The 20,491-nt window shown below is 42.2% G+C and overlaps 1 protein-coding gene across 2 annotated transcripts in view; it reads right to left on the bottom strand.

Moving 5' to 3' along the window:
* Positions 1 to 20,116, bottom strand: part of LOC142353683 (complex I intermediate-associated protein 30, mitochondrial-like) — a 75,262-nt gene extending 55,146 nt beyond the window's left edge. Inside the window, exon 1 of one of the 2 annotated variants that reach the window (XM_075405990.1) lies at positions 20,090 to 20,116. The gene's annotated coding sequence lies outside the window, so the exon portion shown is untranslated. The remainder of the gene's footprint in view (positions 1 to 20,089) is intronic. The other variant, XM_075405991.1, reaches the window with a different exon arrangement.
* Positions 20,117 to 20,491: the final 375 nt, after the last annotated feature.

Genomic DNA, 20,491 nt, shown 5'->3' with positions numbered 1-20,491 from the left:
ATGGTCATGCGTCATAAGCCATTCCTACTCTGCCCTGGCTTGGCAAGCACAATGGGGGCTAGAAGCATATGGGTTAATATGAAGAAGACGGAATCCCTTGCCAAGTTGCATATTGGGGCCTATTACCTAACTGGCTACAAAAGAGCTGAATTTAATGACGCAGATGCTGAGCAGCAAATCTCTACAGTCGGCATCTATGTAAAGCGACGCTTCCCTCGGGGCACCCTGTCAGGGGCTGTCTGCATGGATGAGAACAAGTTGGTGTCTTACCCTCAGTATGACCACTCTTGGGATGACTTCTGTAAGTCCTTAGTCAAGTCCAGGTCTGATAAGAAGAATAATGAGAAGATGAGACAGAAATTGAAGGATTACACTGCTAATGCTATCATTGATAAGAGATCCTATACAGCGACCCTCAGATCAATTGGCTTCGAAAATGAGACTGGGGACATAATAGACGATCTCAACATGATTTTGTACAACAAGAAGAAAGAGCCCGACGTGCCTTTAGATGACCAGCCAAGGGGCTCACAGGAAGAATTAGATGCAGAGGATACTGAAGCCGACTCACAAGAAGATGAGAGGAGAAGTAAGAAGAGACACCACTCAGAGTCTGGGAGTGACAGAGAGACTGGTGACGAATAGAGCGCAGATGAAGACGAAGAAAAAGAGGATGAAGAACAGCAGTCGGTGAAAATTTTTTCATTACAAGCACTAAGGCTTTCGCCCAGTCTTTGAAGAAATTCAGCACGTTATTTTGTTTTCTAAGAAGCACGTGTCACGATATGAGATCTCGGTCTTTTCGAGTTGACATGAATCCCGTTCTATTATTACCGGGTAATGATCAGAGATACTCTTCTTTCAAAACGAAAGAACGCGTCAGATTTATATTTTGGAAAATGAAATGACCCAGGCAGGTGGAGGTGTTTTCTGTCTCTCTTGTGGGTTCATCAGCGAAACAATCAAAATCATTAGCCGTTATTATACTGAGATAGTTTTTGGTAAGTGCATTATTTTTGAAAACATCGATGTTAGTATCACATATGATCATAGGAGTTGAATGAGAAGCGTTTCGCTCAAGGAATTGGTCTAACTGGTCAAGAAACAGTTGTTTATTTAAACGTGGTTTGTTGTACAGAGTCAGAAAGGATTATGTATGCCCATGAATTGAAATGGTAGTACTTTTCGAGTAGTACTTTTCGTGCTAAGGCGATGAGCAATGGAGATGTCGTTCGCAGTTACTTTTGATTCGATGATGTTCGAAACTTTGAGAACTTTTTCAATTGTTTCTAGTGGTGCTTCTAAGTGGCCGTCCTCACGCAGGTTTTCGTTGACTCCATGAATTTTAAGGTTATCGCGTCTATTATAGGTTTCCAGTTCTTCTGTTTCACACAATGTTTTCAGTTCAGATTTCTTGTCAACGATAACTATATCCTCCCTCAATTCGCCCATTACTTCTGTCTTCATGTCTGACACGGCTTCCGTTATAGCATTGGATAAAGTGTCTCCGATTTCTGTCTGCAGCGTCTCCACAATTTTTGGCAGCATGTTTGATATTGTCAACAAGTTTTGTATTCTTGCGTCGTCTCAATTATCCACCTCAATTGGGGAAGATCCTAGCAGAAGTCGAGATCTTTTGTTGTCCGGCTTTGATAATGGTGTTTGATCGTGAAAACGCAAGTCGGGGAGTGTGGGCTCATTCTCAGTACTTGGTGATTTGCATGCTCGGTCAACTCAACAATTGCATCGATTGCACAATGTTTTGATCGGAAGCCGAATTGTTTGGAATATGGGAGTGAAAATTTTTCTAAATACTGATATACTCTGTTGTACATAGCTCTTTCATATATTTTGCTCCAGATTAACAAAAGTGAACTTGGCCTATAGTTTGATTCATCGGTCTTTGCTCCATCTTTATGAAACGGGAGGATTTTGGTTTTTTTTAGTTCTGTTGGGAAGATTCCATGTGAGAGCCATTTGTTTATCAGATGCGTTAGGTAAGGAATTACCACAGGCGTAGATGCTCTTACGATTAAGTTGTTGACATTATCATCACCAGAAGATGATTTGTTATCAAGCTGATCACTAATGAGTTTAACTTCAGCATTTGACACTTCATATAGAAACATCAACTTTTCCACAGAAGGTAAGACTGGTAGAGCGGTTTCAGGCAGAGCAGCTTTAATGTCTTTGGCGATCGTTGTAAAGTAATGGTTGAACTAATCAGCTATATCCTCAGCGGTAGGCTCCGACTGCCTCTGAAAACACGATGTGAGAGCAGGGACCGTTTGAGCGTCGCCAATTGAACCTCGTAAATAATTTAAGAGTTTGTAAGTTTGTCTTGAGTCTCCAATACATGCCTTGAATTTATCCCAGTAAAACTTCTTTTTAGATTTTCTAACAGCTTATTCAAAGTTGCCACGTATTTCTCTAATTTTTTTAAAGGTATTCTTCGTTTTGCGGATTTTGTTTCCATTTCAGGTGCGCGCGATTTCTTTTTACTCTCAGATTTTTAAGGTTGTTGGTAAACCATTTCGGAGTTTTACATGCTGGCTTGTTAAAGCTCTTGATAGGTGGAAAAAGATTTAAAGTATTTTCGAAGATGTTTTTGAATTTACTGAAAGCAGAGTCAGGCTCCTCATCGGACTTTTAGCCTAATTGTAAATACCTTTGAAAACTTGAGCCCTCCTTGTTTTTGCATTGTTGTGGCGCATTGTAGCCATTTCGATTTGATAAAAACTCCTAATTGATAAAATAAGGCAGCAAAAACATCTGTTCATTAGGCTGCCGCTCAAGCCCTAGCTGCACAAGAAGCCGCACAAGACGCCTTCATTAATAATGTCCAATTACCTGACATAAATGGTATAGCTGGGGTGGGAATAGCTGCTGGAGTAGATGGGTCTTTATAACTAATTCTAAGAAATTACCTTTAATAACTACCGGCAATCGCGAACAAAGAGCCGCTTACACAGCTATAGTTGTGTACGAGTCCCAAGAGTTGGGCCATAAAGGTCACCGAGATCATAGAGATTTGATGACAAACTGTGCTTATGCACTTGCAAGCTTGGGTCTGTTACGGGCTTCTAGCTTAAGTGCATATTCCGAAGAAGAGATTATGGGTCCCCCGACTTTCCATATGAATGCAAAGACACAGGCAGATAGAGCCGATACTGCTAGCACATTATCTGGTGAGCGGGCCTTCACTCGTGCAACGGCTCATATGATACGGTGTCATATTGACAAGCCCCCTTCCCTCAGTGCTTTCTGTTATACTGATGCTCATAGAGTTTTGAAACACACGGCCAACATGATAACTTACAATGCAGAGCCTGAAGACGGTGACTGGCGGGTGTTCAATGGGACCCTTCCGAGTAAGAAGCCAGACGGATGTGATGGTACTGTAGAAATCAATTAGATGCAAGCTGCGCTTACAATGATAATGGCCACTAAAATCAATTGGTGGTTGACGAATCACCATACTGGACAGGGTGCCATGTCCGGTTACGCTCTGAAGGTCTTTAATACTGTGGTAGCAGGCATGTACGAGAATAAAGACCAGTCCGCTTGGGTCGACATTGTCCACACTGCCAGCCATTGGGCTTCCACGAAAAGTTGCCTAGATGCCTTGGGGATAAGAGGCAATAGCCTAGCAAGGGGGTCCCGGTCTGGCCACACCCTTCTGAATTTATCCTCAATATATCTGCCGACATGTTGCTGAGAGTTGAGTCTACGCCCGCTGGTACCCACAAACACGCAACTCTTGAAGCATGCTTACGAATGGTCATGCGTCATAAGCCATTCCTACTCTGCCCTGGCCTGGCAAGCTCAAAGGGGACTGTAAGCATATGGGTTAATATGAAGAAGACGGAATCCCTTGCCAAGTTGCATATTGGGGCCTATTACCTAACTGGCTACAAAAGAGCTGAATTTAATGACGCAGATGCTGAGCAGCACCTCTCTGCAGGCGGCATCTATGTAAAGCGACGCTTCCCTCGGGGCACCCTGTCAGGGGCTGCTTGCATGGATGAGAACAAGTTGGTATCTTACCCTAAGTATGACCACTCTTGGGATGACTTCTGCAAGTCCTTAGTCAGGTCCAGGTCTGATAAGAAGAATAATGAGAAGATGAGACAGTAATTGAAGGATTACACTGCTGATGCTATCATTGATAAGAGATCCTATACAGCGACCCTCAGATCAATTGGCTTCGAACATGAGACTGGTGACATAATAGACGATCTCAACATGATTTTGTACAACAAGAAGAAATAGCCCGACGTGCCTCTAGATGACCAGCCAAGGGACTCACAGGAAGAATTAGATGCAAGTGACGAAGAGAGCGCAGATGAAGACGAAGAAGAAATAGAGGATGAAGAACAGCAGTCGGTGAAAATTTTTTCATTACAAGCACTAAGGCTTTCGCCCAGTCTTTGAAGAAATTCATCACGTAATAATTTGTTTTTTAAGAAGCACGTGTCACGAAATGAGATCTCGGTCTCTTCGAGTTGACATGAATCCCATTCTATTATTACCGGGTAATGATCAGAGATATTCTCTTCTTTCAATACGAACGAACGCGTCAGATTTATATTTTGAAAAAATAAAATGATCCAGGCAGGTGGAGGTGTTTTCTATCTCTCTGGTGGGTTCATCAGCGAATCAATCAAAACCATTAGCCGTTATTATACTGTGATAGTTTTTGATAAGTGCATTATTTTTGAAAACATCGATGTTAGTATCACATATGATCATAGGAGTTGAATGAGAAGCGTTTCGCTCAAAGAATTGGTCTAACTGGTCAAGAAACAGTTGTTTATTTGAACGTGGTTTGTTGTACAGAGTCAGAAAGGAGTATGTATGCCCATGAATTGAAATGGTAGTACTTTTCGAGTAGTACTTTTCGTGCCAAGGCGATGAGCAATGGAGATGGCGTTCGCAGTTACTTTTGATTCGATGATGTTTGAAACGTTGAGAACTTTTTCAATTGTTTCTAGTGGTGCTTCTAAGTGGCCGTCCTCGTGCAGGTTTTTGTTGACTCCAAGAATTTTAGGGTTATCGCGTCTATTATAGGTTTCCATTTGTTCTGTTTCACACAATGTTTTCAGTTCAGATTTCTTGTCAACGAAAACTACATCCTCCCTCAATTCGCCCATTACTTCTGTCTTCATGTCTGACACGGCTTTCGTTATAGCATTGGATAAAGTGTCTGTGATTTCTGTCTGCAGCGTGTCCACAATTTTTGGCAGCATCTTTGATATTGTTCTTTGAATGGCTTCGTCAACGAAATTTTGTATTCTTGCGTCGTCTCAATTATCTTCCTCAATTGGAGAAGATCCTAGCAGAAGTCGAGATCTTTTGTTGTCCGGCTTTGATAACCGTGTTTGATCGCGAAAACGCAAGTCGGGGAGTGGGGGCTCATTCTCAGTACTTGGTGTTTTGCATGCTCGGTCAACTCAACAATTGCATCGATTGCACAATGTTTTGATCGGAAGCCGAATTGTTTGGAATATGGGAGTGAAAATTTTTCTAAATACTGATATACTCTGTTGTACATAGCTCTTTCATATATTTTGCTCCAGAATAACAAAAGTGAAATTGGCCTATAGTTTGAGTCATCGGTCTTTGCTCCATCTTTAAGAAACGGGAGAATTTTGGCTTTTTTTAGTTCTGTTGGGAAGATTCCATGTGAGAGCGATTTGTTTATCAGATGCGTTAGGTAAGGAATTACCACAGGCGCAGATGCTTTTAAGATTAAGTTGTTGACATTATCATCACCAGAAGATGATTTGTTATCAAGCTGATCACTAATGAGTTTAACTTCAGCATTTGACACTTCATATAGAAACATCGACTTTTCCACAGAAGGTAAGACTGGTAGAGCGGTTTCAGGCAGAGCAGCTTTAAGGTCTTTGGCGAACGTTGTAAAGTAATGGTAAAACTCATCTGCTATATCCTCAGCGGTAGGCTCCGACTGCCTCTGAAAACACGATGTGAGAGCAGGGACAGTTTGAGCGTCGCAAATTGAACCTCGTAAATCATTTAAGAGTTTGTAAGTTTGTCTTGAGTCTCCAATACATGCCTTGAATTTATCCGAAGAAAACTTCTTTTTAGATTTTCAAACAGCTTGTTCAAAGTTGCCACGTATTTCTCTAATTTTGTTTAGCGGATCTTCGTTTTGCGGATTTTGTTTCCATTTCAGGTTGGCGCGATTTCTTTTTACTCTCAGATTTTTAAGGTTGTTGGTAACCATTGCGGAGCTTTACATGCTGGCTTGTTAAAGCTCTTGATAGGTGCAAAAAGATTTAAAGTATTTTCGAAGATGTTTTTGAATTTATTGAAAGCAGAGTCAGGCTCCTCTTCGGTCTTTTAGCCTAATTGTCAATACCTTTGAAAACTTGAACCCTCCTTGTTTTTGCATTGTTGTGCCGCATTGTAGCCAGTTCGATTTGATAAAAACTCCTAATTGATAAAAAAAAATATGGCAGCAAATACATCTGTTCATCAAGCTGCCGCGCAAGCCCTAGCTGCACAAGAAGCCGCACAAGACGCCTTCATTAATAGTGTCCAATTACCTGACATTAATGTTATAGCTGGGGTGGAAATAAGTGATGGGGTAGATGGGTCTTTACCAAAATCTAAGAAATTACCTTTAGTAGCTACTGGCAATCGTGAACAAACAGCCGCTTACACAGCTATGGTTGTGTACGAGTCCCAAGAGCTGGGCCACAAAGGTCACCGAGCTCAGAGAGATTTTATGACAAACTGTGCTTATGCACTTGCAAGCTTGGGTCTGTTACGGGCTTCTAGCTTAAGTGCATATTCCGAAGAAGAGATTATGGGTCGCCCCACTTTCCATATGAATGCAGAGACACAGGCAGATAGAGCCGATACTGCTAGCACATTATCTGGTGAGCGGGCCTTCACTCGTGCAACGGCTCATAAGATACGGTGTCATATTGACAAGCCACCTTCCCTCAGTGCTTTCTGTTATACTGATGCTCATAGAGTTTTGAAACACACGGCCTACATGATAACTGACACTGCAGAGCCTGAAGACAGTGACTGGCGGGTGTTCAATGGGACCCTTCCTATTAAGAAGCCAGATGGGTTTGATGGCACTGCAGAAATCAATAAGGTGCAAGCTGCGCTTTGGTTGATGAAACACACGGCCTACATGATAACTGACAATGCAGAGCCTGAAGACGGTGACTAGCGGGTGTTCAATGGGACCTTTCCTAGTAAGAAGCCAGATGGGTTTGATGGCACTGTCGAAATCAATAAGGTGCAAGCTGCGCTTACAATGATAATGGCCACTAAAATCATATGGTGGTTGACGAATCACCACACTGGACAGAGTGCCATGTCCGGTTACGCTCTGAAGGTCTTTAATACTGTGGTAGCAGGCATGTACGAGAATAAAGACCAGTCCGATTGGGTCGACATTGTCCACACTGCCGGCCATTGGGCTTCCACGAAAAATTGCCCAGATGCCTTGGGGATAAGAGGCATTAACGTTAGCAAGGGGGTCACGGTCTGGCCACACCCTTCTGAATATATCCTCAATATATCTGCTGACATGTTGCTAAGAGTTGAGTCTACGCCCGCCGGTACCCACAAACACGCAACTCTTGAAGCATGCTTTCAAATGGTCATGCGTCATAAGCCATTCCTACTCTGCCCTGGCTTGGCAAGCACAATGGGGGCTGTAAGCATATGGGTTAATATGAAGAAGACGGAATCCCTTGCCAAGTTGCATATTGGGGCCTATTACCTAACTGGCTACAAAAGAGCTGAATTTAATGACGCAGATGCTGAGCAGCACCTCTCTACAGTCAGCATCTATGTAAAGCGACGCTTCTCTCGGGGCACCCTGTCAGGGGCTGCTTGCATGGATGAGAACAAGTTGGTGTCTTACCCTCAGTATGACCACTCTTGGGATGGCTTCTGTAAGTCCTTAGTCAGATCCAGGTCTGATAAGAAAAATAAAGAGATGAGACAGAAATTGAAGAATTACACTGCTGATGCTATCATTGATGAGATACTATACAGCGGCCCTCAGATCAATTGGCTTCGAACATGAGACTGGGGACATAATAGACGATCTCAACATGATTTTGTACAACAAGAAGAAAGAGCCCGACGTGCCTCTAGATGACCAGCCAAGGGGCTCAGAGGAAGAATTAGATGCAGAGGATACTGAAGCCGACTCACAAGAAGATGAGAGGAGAAGTAAGAAGAGACTCCACTCAGAGTCTGGGAGTGACAGAGAGAGTGGTGACGAAGAGAGCGCAGATGAAGAAGAAGAAAAAGAGGATGAAAAACAGAAGTCGGTGAAAATTTTTTCATTACAAGCACAAGGCTTTCGCCCAGTCTTTGAAATTCATCACGTAATAATTTGTTTTTTAAGAAGCACGTGTCAGGAAATGAGATCTCGGTCTTTTCGAGTTGACATGAATCCCATTCTATTATTACCGGGTAATGATCAGATATTCGCTTCATTCAATACGAAAGAACGCGTCAGATTTATATTTTGGAAAATAAAATGATCCAAGCAGGTGGAGGTGTTTTCTGTCTCTCTGGTGGGTTCATCAGCGAAACCATCAAAACCGTTAGCCGTTACTATACTGAGATAGTTTTTGATAAGTGCATTATTTTTGAAAACATCGATGTTAGTATCACATATGACCATAGGAGTTGAATGAGAAGCGTTTCGCTCAAGGAATTGGTCTAACTGGTCAAGAAACAGTTGTTTATTTGAACGTGGTTTGTTGTACAGAGTCAGAAAGGAGTATGTATGCCCATGAATTGAAATCGTAGTACTTTTCGAGTAGTACTTTTCGTGCCAAGGCGATGAGCAATGGAGATGTCGTTCGCAGTTACTTTTGATTCGATGATGTTCGAAATGTTGAGAACTTTTTCAATTGTTTCTAGTGGTGCTTCTAAGTGGCCGTCCTCATGCAGGTTTTCGTTGACTCCAAGAATTTTAAGGTTTTCGCGTCTATTATACGTTTCCAGTTGTTCTGTTTCACACAATGTTTTCAATTCAGATTTCTTGTCAACGAAAACTATATCCTCCCTCAATTCGCCCATTACTTCTGTCTTCATGTCTGACACAGCTTTCGTTATAGAATTGAATAAAGTATCTTTGATTTCTGATAGCAGCGTGTCTACAATTTTTGGCAGCATGCTTGATATTGTTCTTTGAATGGCTTCGTCAAGCAGAAGTCAAGATCTTTTGTTGTCCGGCTTTGATAACGGTGTTTGATCGTGAAAACGCAAGTCGAGGAGTGTGGGCTCATTCTCAGTACTTGGTGTTTCGCATGCTCGGTCAACTCAACAATTGCATCGATGGCACAATGTTTTGATCGGAAGCCGAATTGTTTGGAATATGGGAGTGAAAATTTTTCTGAATACTGATATACTCTGTTGTACATAGCTCTTTCATATATTTTGCTCCAGATTAACAAAAGTCAAATTGGCCTATAGTTGGATTCATCGGTCTTTGCTCCATCTTTATGAAACGGGAGGATTTTGGCTTTTTTTAGTTCTGTTGGGAAGATTCCATGTGAGAGCGATTTGTTTATCAGATGCGTTAGGTAAGGAATTACCACAGGCGCAGATGCTTTTAAGATTAAGTTGTTGCCATTATCATCACCAGAATATGATTTCTTATCAAGCTGATCACTAATGAGTTTAACTTCAGCATTTGACACTTCATATAGAAACATCGACTTTTCCACAGAAGGTAAGACTGGTAGAGCGGTTTCAGGCAGAGCAGCTTTAATGTCTTTGGCGATCGTTGTAAAGTAATGGTTAAACTCATCTGCTATATCCTCAGCGGTAGGCTCCGACTGCCTCTGAAAACACGATGTGAGAACAGGGACAATTTGAGCGTCGCAAATTGAACCTCTTATATCATTTAAGAGTTTGTAAGTTTGTCTTGAGTCTCCAATACATGCCTTGAATTTGTCCCAGTAAAGCTTCTTTTTAGATTTTCTAACAGCTTGTTCAAAGTTGCCACGTATTTCTCTAATTTCTTTATAGGTATTCTTCGTTTTGCGGATTTTTGTTTCCATTTCAGGTGCGCGCGATTTCTTTTTACTCTCAGATTTTTAAGGTTGTTGGTAAACCATTTCGGAGTTTTACATGCTGGCTTGTTAAAGCTCTTGATAGGTGCAAAAAGATTTAAAGTATTTTCGAAGATGTTTTTGAATTTATTGAAAGCAGAGTCAGGCTCCTCTTCGGTCTTTTAGCCTAATTGGCAACACCTTTGAAAACTTGAGCCCTCCTTGTTTTCGCATTGTTGTGGCGCATTGTAGCCAGTTGGATTTGATAAAAACTCCTAATTGATAAAAAAAATGGCAGCAAATACATCTGTTTATCAAGCTGCCGCGCAAGCCCTAGCTGCACAAGAAGCCCCACAAGACGCCTGCATTAATAGTGTCCAATTACCTGACATAAATGGTATAGCTGGGGTGGGAATAGCTGCTGGGGTAGATGGGTCTTTACCTAATTCTAAGAAATTACCTTTAGTAACTACTGGCAATCGTGAACAAAGAGCCGCTTACACAGCTATGGTTGTGTACGAGCCCCAAGAGTTGGGCCACAAAGGTCACCGAGATCATAGAGATTTTATGACAAACTGTGCTTATGCACTTGCAAGCTTGTGTCCGTTACGGGCTTCTAGCTTAAGTGCATATTCCGAAGAAGAGATTATGGGTCCCCCGACTTTCCATATGAATGCAAAGACACAGGCAGATAGAGCCGATACTGCTAGCACATTATCTGGTGAGGGCCTTCACTCGTGCAACGGCTCATATGATACGGTGTCATATTGACAAGCCACCTTCCCTCAGTGCTTTCTGTTATACTGATGCTCATAGAGTTTTGAAACACACGGCCTACATGATAACTGACACTGCAGAGCCTGAAGACGGTGACTGGCGGGTGTTCAATGGAACCCTTCCTAGTAAGAAGCCAGATGGGTTTGATGGCACTGTAGAAATCAATAAGGTGCAAGCTGCGCTAACAATGATAATCGCCACTAAAATCAATTGGTGGTTGACGAATCACCATACTGGACAGGGTGCCATGTCCGGTTACGCTCTGAAGGTCTTTAAAACTGTGGTAGCAGGCATGTACAATAAAGACCAGTCCGCTTGGGTCGACATTGTCCACACTGCCGGCCATTGGCTTCCATGAAAAATTGCCTAGATGCCTTGGGGATAAGAGGCATTAAACTTAGCAAGGAAGGTCCCGGTCTGGCCACACCCTTCTGAATTTATCCTCAAGATATCTGCTGACATGTTGCTAGGAGTTGAGTCTACGCCCGCCGGTACCCACAAACACGCAACTCTTGAAGCATGCTTACGAATGGTCATGCGTCATAAGCCATTCCTACTCTGCCCTGGCCTGGCAAGCTCAATGGGGGCTGTAAGCATATGGGTTAATATGGAGAAGACGGAATCCCTTGCCAAGTTGCATATTGGGGCCTATTACCTAACTGGCTACAAAAGAGCTGAATTTAATGACGCCGATGCTGAGCAGCACCTCTCTGCAGTCGGCATCTATGTAAAGCGACGCTTCCCTCGGGGCACCCTGTCAGGGGCTGCTTGCATGGATGATAACAAGTTGGTGTCTTACCCTCAGTATGACCACTCTTGGGAAGACTTCTGTAAGTCCTTAATCAGGTCCAGGTCTGATAAGAAGAATAATGAGAAGATGACACAGTAATTGAAGGATTACACTGCTGATGCTATCATTGATAAGAGATCCTATACAGCGACCCTCAGATCAATTGGCTTCGAACATGAGACTGGGGACATATTAGACGATCTCAACATGATTTTGTACAACAAGAAGCAAGAGCCCGACGTGCCTCTAGATGACCAGCCAAGGGGCTCACAGGAAGAATTAGATGCAGAGGATACTGAAGCCGACTCACAAGAAGATGAGAGGAGAAGTAAGAAGAGACTCCACTCAGAGTCTGGAAGTGACAGAGAGAGTGGTGACGAAGAGAGCACAGATGAAGACCAAGAAGAAAAAGAGGATGAAGAACAGCAGTCGGTGAAAATTTTTTTCATTAGAAGCACTAAGGCTTTTGCCCAGTCTTTGAAGAAATTCATCACGTAATAATTTGTTTTTTAAGAAGCACGTGTCACGAAATGAGATCTCGGTCTTTTCGAGTTGACATGAATCCCATTCTATTATTACAGGGTAATGATCAGAGATATTCTCTTCTTTCAATACGAAAGAACGCGTCAGACTTATAATTTGGAAAATAAAATGATCCAGACAGGTGGAGGTGTTTTCTGTCTCTCTGGTGGGTTCATCAGCGAAACAATCAAAACCATTAGCCGTTATTATACTGAGATAGTTTTTGATAAGTGCTTTATTTTCGAAAACATCGATGTTAGTATCACATATGATCATAGGAGTTGAATGAGAAGCGTTTCGCTCAAGGAATTGGTCTAACTGGTCAAGAAACAGTTGTTTATTTGAACGTGGTTTGTTGTACAGAGTCAGAAAGGAGTATGTATGCCCATGAATTGAAATGGTAGTACTTTTCGAAAAGTACTTTTCGTGCCAAGGCGATGAGCAGTGGAGATGTCGTTCGCAGTTACTTTTGATTCGATGATGTTCGAAACGTCGAGAACTTTTTCAATTGTTTCTAGTGGTGCATCTAAGTGGCCGTCCTCATGCGGGTTTTCGTTGACTCCAAGAATTTTAAGGTTATCGCGTCTATTATAGGTTTCCAGTTGTTCTGTTTCACAATGTTTTCAGTTCATATTTCTTGTCAACGAAAACTATATCCCTCAATTCGCCCATTACTTTTGTCTTCATGTCTGACACAGCTTTCGTTATAGCATTGGATAAAGTGTCTTTGATTTCTTTCTGCAGCGTGTCCACAATTTTTGGCAGCATGCTTGATATTGTTCTTTGAATGGCTTCGTCAACAAACTTTTGTATTCTTGCGTCTTCTGAATTTTCTTCCTCAATTGGAGAAGACCCTAGCAGAAGTCGAGATCTTTTGTTGTCCGGCTTTGATAACGGTGTTTGATCGTGAAAACGCAAGTCGGGGAGTGGGGGCTCATTCGCAGTACTTGGTGTTTTGCATGCTCGGTCAACAACAATTGCATCGATTGCACAATGTTTTGATCGGAAGCCGAATTGTTTGTAATATAGGAGTTAAAATTTTTATAAATACTGATATACTGTTGTACATAGCTCTTTCATATATTTTGCTCCAGATTAACAAAAGTGAACTTGGCCTCGAGTTTGATTCATCGGTCTTTGCTCCATCTTTAAGAAACGGGAGGATTTTGGCTTTTTTTAGTTCTGTTGGGAAGATTCCATGTGAGAGCGATTTGTTTATCAGATGCGTTAGGTAAGGAATTACCACAGGCGCAGATGCTTTTACGATTAAGTTGTTGACATTATCATCACCAGAAGATGATTTGTTATCAAGCTGATCACTAATGAGTTTAACTTCAGCATTTGACACTTCATATAGAAACATCGACTTTTCCACAAAAGGTAAGACTGGTAGAGCGGTTTCAGGCAGAGCAGCTTTAATGTCTTTGGCGATCGTTGTAAAGTAATGGTTAAACTCATCTGCTATATCCTCAGCGGTAGGCTCCGACTGCCTCTGAAAACACGATGTGAGAGCAGGGACAGTTTGAGCGTCGCAAATTGAACCTCGTAAATCATTTAAGAGTTAGTAAGTTTGTCTTGAGTCTCCAATACATGCCTTGAATTTATCCCAATAAAACTTCTTTTTAGATTTTCTAACAGCTTGTTCAAAGTTGCCACGTATTTCTCTAACTTTTTTTTAAGGTATTCTTCGTTTTGCGGATTTTGTTTCAATTTCAGGTGCGCGCGATTTCTTTTTACTCTCATATTTTTAAGGTTGTTGGTAAACCATTTCGGAGTTTTACATGCTGGCTTGTTAAAGCTCTTGATAGGTGCAAAAATATTTAAAGTATTTTCGAAGATGTTTTTGAATTCATTGAAAGCAGAGTCAGGATCCTCTTCGGTCTTTTAGCCTAATTGTAAATACCTTTGAAAACTTGAGCCCTCCTTGTTTTTGCATTGTTGTGGGGCATTGTAGCCAGTTCGATTCGATAAAAACTCCTAATTGATAAAAAAAAAATAAGGCAGCAAAAAGATCTGTTCATCAAGCTGCCGCGCAAGCCCTAGCTGCACAAGAAGCCGCACAAGACGCCTTCATTAATAGTGTCCAATTACCTGACATTAATGTTATAGCGGGGGTGGAAATAAGTGATGGGGTAGATGGGTCTTTACCTAATTCTAAGAAATTACCTTTAGTAACTACTGGCAATCGTGAACAAAGAGCCGCTTACACAGCTATGGTTGTGTACGAGTCCCAAGAGTTGGGCCACAAAGGTCACCGAGATCATAAAGATTTTATGACAAACTGTGCTTATGCACTTGCAAGCTTGGGTCTGTTACGGGCTTCTAGCTTAAGTGCATATTCCGAAGAAGAGAGTATGGGTCCCCCGACTTTCCATATGAATGCAAAGACACAGGCAGATAGAGCCGATACTGCTATTACATTATCTGGTGAGCGGGCCTTCACTCGTGCAACGGCTCATATGATACGGTGTCATATTGACAAGCCACCTTCCCTCAGTGCTTTCTGTTATACTGATGCTCATATTGTTTTGAAACACACGGCCTACATGATAACTGACACTGCAGAGCCTGAAGACGGTGACTGGCGGGTGTTCAATGGGACCCTTCCTAGTAAGAAGCCAGATGGGTTTGATGGCACTGTAGAAATCAATAAGGTGCAAGCTGCGCTAACAATGATAATCGCCACTAAAATCAATTGGTGGTTGACGAATCACCATACTGGACAGGGTGCCATGTCCGGTTACGCTCTGAAGGTCTTTAATACTGTGGTAGCAGGCATGTACGAGAATAAAGACCAGTCCGCTTGGGTCGACATTGTCCACACTGCCGGCCATTGGGCTTTCACGAAAAATTGCCCAGATGCCTTGGGGATAAGAGGCATTAACCTTAGCAAGGGTGTCCCGGTCTGGCCACACCCTTCTGAATATATCCTCAATAAATCTGCTGACATGTTGCTAAGAGTTGAGTCTACGCCCGCTGGTACCCACAAACACGCAACTCTTGAAGCATGCTTACGAATGGTCATGCGTCATAAGCCATTCCTACTCTGCCCTGGCTTGGCAAGCACAATGGGGGCTGTAAGCATATGGGTTAAGATGAAGAAGACGGAATCCCTTGCCAAGTTGCATATTGGGGCCTATTACCTAACTGGCTACAAAAGAGCTGAATTTAATGACGCAGATGCTGAGCAGCACCTCTCTGCAGGCGGCATCTATGTAAAGCGACGCTTCCCTCGGGGCACCCTGTCAGGGGCTGCTTGCATGGATGAGAACAAGTTGGTATCTTACCCTAAGTATGACCACTCTTGGGATGACTTCTGCAAGTCCTTAGTCAGGTCCAGGTCTGATAAGAAGAATAATGAGAAGATGAGACAGTAATTGAAGGATTACACTGCTGATGCTATCATTGATAAGAGATCCTATACAGCGACCCTCAGATCAATTGGCTTCGAACATGAGACTGGTGACATAATAGACGATCTCAACATGATTTTGTACAACAAGAAGAAATAGCCCGACGTGCCTCTAGATGACCAGCCAAGGGACTCACAGGAAGAATTAGATGCAAGTGACGAAGAGAGCGCAGATGAAGACGAAGAAGAAATAGAGGATGAAGAACAGCAGTCGGTGAAAATTTTTTCATTACAAGCACTAAGGCTTTCGCCCAGTCTTTGAAGAAATTCATCACGTAATAATTTGTTTTTTAAGAAGCACGTGTCACGAAATGAGATCTCGGTCTCTTCGAGTTGACATGAATCCCATTCTATTATTACCGGGTAATGATCAGAGATATTCTCTTCTTTCAATACGAAAGAACGCGTCAGATTTATATTTTGAAAAAATGATCCAGGCGGGTGGAGCTGTTTTCTGTCTCTCTGGTGGGTTCATCAGCGAAACAATGAAAACCGTTAGCCGTTACTAGACTGAGATAGTTTTTGATAAGTGCATTATTTTTAAAAACATCGATGTTAGTATCACATATGACCATAGGAGTTGAATGAGAAGCGTTTCGCTCAAGGAATTGGTCTAAGTGGTCAAGAAACAGTTGTTTATTTGAACGTGGTTTGTTGTACAGAGTCAGAAAGGAGTATGTATGCCCATGAATTGAAATCGTAGTACTTTTCGAGTAGTACTTTTGGAGATGTGGTTCGCAGTTACTTTTGATTCGATGATGTTCGAAATGTTGAGAACTTTTTCAATTGTTTCTAGTGGTGCTTCTAAGTGGCCGTCCTCATGCAGGTTTTCGTTGACTGCAAGAATTTTAAGGTTATCGCGTCTATTATAGGTTTCCAGTTGTTCTGTTTCACACAATGTTTTCAATTCAGATTTCTTGTCAACGAAAACTAAATCCTCCCTCAATTCGCCCATTACTTCTGTCTTCATGTCTGACACAGCTTTCGTTATAGCATTGGATAAAGTGTCTTTGATTTCTTTCTGCAGCGTGTCCACAATTTTTGGCAGCATGCTTGATGTTGTTCTTTGAATGGCTTCGTCAACAAACTTTTGTATTCTTGCGTCTTCTGAATTTTCTTCCTCAATTGGAGAAGACCCTAGCAGAAGTCAAGATCTTTTGTTGTCCGGCTTTGATAACGGTGTTTGATCGTGAAAACGCAAGTCGAGGAGTGTGGGCTCATTCTCAGTACTTGGTGTTTTGCATGCTCGGCCAACTCAACAATTGCATCGATTGCACAATGTTTTGATCGGAAGCCGAATTGTTTGAAATATGGGAAAGAAAATTCTTCTAAATACTGATACACTCTGTTGTACATAGCTCTTTCATATATTTTGCTCCAGATTAACAAAAGTGAAATTGGCCTATAGTTTGATTCATCGGTCTTTGCTCCATCTTTAAGAAACGGGAGGATTTTGGCTTTTTTTAGTTCTGTTGGGAAGATTCCATGTGAGAGCGATTTGTTTATCAGATGCGTTAGGTAAGGAATTACCACAGGCGCAGATGCTTTTACGATTAAGTTGTTGACATTATCATCACCAGAAGATGATTTGTTATCAAGCTGATCACTAATGAGTTTAACTTCAGCATTTGACACTTCATTTAGAAACATCGACTTTTCCACAGAAGGTAAGACTGGTAGAGCGGTTTCAGGCAGAGCAGCTTTAATGTCTTTGGCGATCGTTGTAAAGTAATGGTTAAACTCATCTGCTATATCCTCAGCGGTAGGCTCCGACTGCCTCTGAAAACACGATGTGAGAGCAGGGACAGTTTGAGCGTCGCAAATTGAACCTCGTAAATCATTTAAGAGTTTGTAAGTTTGTCTTGAGTCTCCAATACATGCCTTGAATTTATCCCAGTAAAGCTTCTTTTTAGATTTTCTAACAGCTTGTTCAAAGTTGCTACGTATTTCTCTAATTTTTTAAGGTATTCTTCTAGCTTAAGTGCATGTTCCGAAAAAGAGATTATGGGTCCCCCGACTTTCCATATGAATGCAAAGACACAGGCAGATAGAGCCGATACTGCTAGCACATTATCTGGTGAGCGGGCCTTCACTCGTGCAACGCTCATATGATACGGTGCCATATTGACAAGCCACCTTCCCTCAGTGCTTTCTGTTATACTGATGCTCATAAAGTTTTGAAACACACGGCCTACATGATAAGTGACAATGCAGAGCCTGAAGACGGTGACTGGCGGGTGTTCAATGGAACCCTTCCTAGTAAGAAGCCAGATGGGTTTGATGGCACTGTAGAAATCAATAAGGTGCAAGCTGCGCTTACAATGATTATGGCCACTAAAATGAATTGGTGGTTGACGAATCACCATACTGGACAGGGTGCCATGTCCGGTTACGCTCTGAAGGTCTTTAATACTGTGGTAGCAGGCATGTACGAGAATAAAGACCAGTCCGCTTGGGTCGACATTGTCCACATTGCCGGCCATTGGGCTTCCACGAAAAGTTGCCTAGATGCCTTGGGGATAAGAGGCATTAACCTTAGCAAGGGGGTCCCGGTCTGGCCACACCCTTCTGAATTTATCCTCAATATATCTGCTGACATGTTGCTAAGAGTTGAGTCTACGCCCGCCGGTACCCACAAACACGCAACTCTTGAAGCATGCTTACGAATGGTCATGCGTCATAAGCCATTCCTACTCTGCCCTGGCCTGGCAAGCTCAATGGGGGCTGTAAGCATATGGGTTAATATGAAGAAGACGGAATCCCTTGCCAAGTTGCATATTGGGGCCTAGTACCTAACTGGCTACAAAAGAGCTGAATTTAATAACGCAGATGCTGAGCAGCACCTCTACAGTCGGCATCTATGTAAAGCGACGCTTCCCTCGAGGCACCCTGTCAGGGGCTGCTTGCATGGATGAGAACAAGTTGGTGTCTTACCATCAATATGACCATTCTTGGGATGACTTCTGTAAGTCCTTAGTCAGGTCCAGGTCCGATAAGAAGAATAATGAGAAGGTGAGACAGAAATTGTAGGATTACACTGCTGATGCTATCATTGATGAGATCCTATACAGCGGCCCTCAGATCAATTGTCTTCGAACATGAGACTGGGGACATAATAGACGATCTCAACATGATTTTGTACAACAAGAAGAAAGAGCCCGACGTGCCTCTGGATGACCAGCCAAGGGGCTCACAGGAAGAATTAGATGCAGAGGATACTGAAGCCGACTCACAAGAAGATGAGAGGAGAAGTAAGAAGAGACGCCACTCAGAGTCTGGTAGTGACAGAGAGAGTGGTGACGAAGAGAGCGCAGATGAAGACGAAGAAGAAAGAGGATGAAGAACAGCAGTCGGTGAAAATTTTTTCATTACAAGCACTAAGGCTTTCGCCCAGTCTTTGAAGAAATTCATCACATAAAAATTTGTTTTTTAAGAAGCACGTGTCACGAAATGAGATCTCGGTCTTTTCGAGTTGACATGAATCCCATTCTATTATTACCGGGTAATGATCAGATATTCTCTTCTTTCAATACGAAAGAACGCGTCAGATTTATATTTTGGAAAATAAAATGATCCAAGCAGGTGGAGGTGTTTTCTGTCTCTCTGCAGAACAAAACATCATCCAAGCTTAATTGAGTAGGATTCCTCCATCATAGAGGTTGTTGAACTTGTTGATGTGTTGACTGTTGGGCTCCGTGAAGAATACTGCTCCTTCTTTGGTCCATGCGGAAGCAATTCGGGCATCGGTTTGCATGAGATTGAGGAACTTGACTTGTGCGCGACTGATATTCTCAATGATCCGTACGTTGTTGGCCAGGGGGTTGTCTTTGAGTTTCTTTTTATTTGGCTGCATGATCACTTTAGCAATGCGTCGCGATAACCTCACTATTATTGGACGAGTAGTACTTTTCGTGCCAAGGCGATGAGCAAGGGAGATGTCGTTCGCAGTTACTTTTGATTCGATGATGTTCGAAACGTTGAGAACTTTTTCAATTGTTTCTAGTGGTGCTTCTAAGTGGCCGTCCTCATGCAGGTTTTCGTTGACTCCAAGAATTTTAACGTTATCGCGTCTATTATAGGTTTCCAGTTGTTCTGTTTCACAAAATGTTTTCAGTTCATATTTCTTGTCAACGAAAACTATATCCTCCCTCAATTCGCCCATTACTTTTGTCTTCATGTCTGACACAGCTTTCTTTATAGCATTGGATAAAGTGTCTTTGATTTCTGTCTGCAGCGTGTCCACAATTTTTGGCAGCATGCTTGATATTTTTCTTTGAACTGCTTCGTCAACAAACTTTTGTATTCTTGCGTCGTCTGAATCATCTTCCTCAATTGGAGAAGATTCTAGCAGAAGTCGAGATCTTTTGTTGTCCGGCTTTGATAACGGTGTTTGATCGTGAAAACGCAAGTCGGGGAGTGGGGGCTCATTCTCAGTACTTGGTTGGGAAATAATTGGCATCTGGTCACTGGGGATAGACACCCCATTGGCAAGTTCGCCGACATCAGACATTCTCTGAAACTATTTAATAAGTTTATCACAACAATTAGCCTAACATCTTCAACTCTCAACTTTAACTCTTAAAGCAATTGGGAAACAAAATTTTTTCTACAACGAGACACTCGAAGAGGATCATTACAATCTAAAAAGAATCTCTCTGTTGCTACCAATCATTAACCCATTTTGTTTTAACATTTTTGACACCAGAAGACACTGTTATGACTTAATTCCCGCCACGCGTAAAGAAGAAATTGTAGAAAATTATTTTACCATTAATTTTTCTTCAACTACACAATAGCCAGATTATTTTGGTAGTGCACGACGAGAAAGCAGTTTTCAGGGAATCCAGTGCCTTGTTTTCCAACTAGCAATCTCTAAGCACCTAAGAACCGCCTCCACACAAAGAATACGTCAAACTCTAAGAA

The sequence above is a fragment of the Convolutriloba macropyga genome, chromosome 14 (assembly GCF_964194025.1).
Source record: "Convolutriloba macropyga chromosome 14, txConMacr16.3, whole genome shotgun sequence".
NCBI classification, from domain to species: Eukaryota; Metazoa; Xenacoelomorpha; order Acoela; family Convolutidae; genus Convolutriloba; species Convolutriloba macropyga.
The sequence above is the reverse complement of the archived record's forward strand: the minus strand, read 5'-3'. Positions and strand labels throughout refer to the sequence as shown.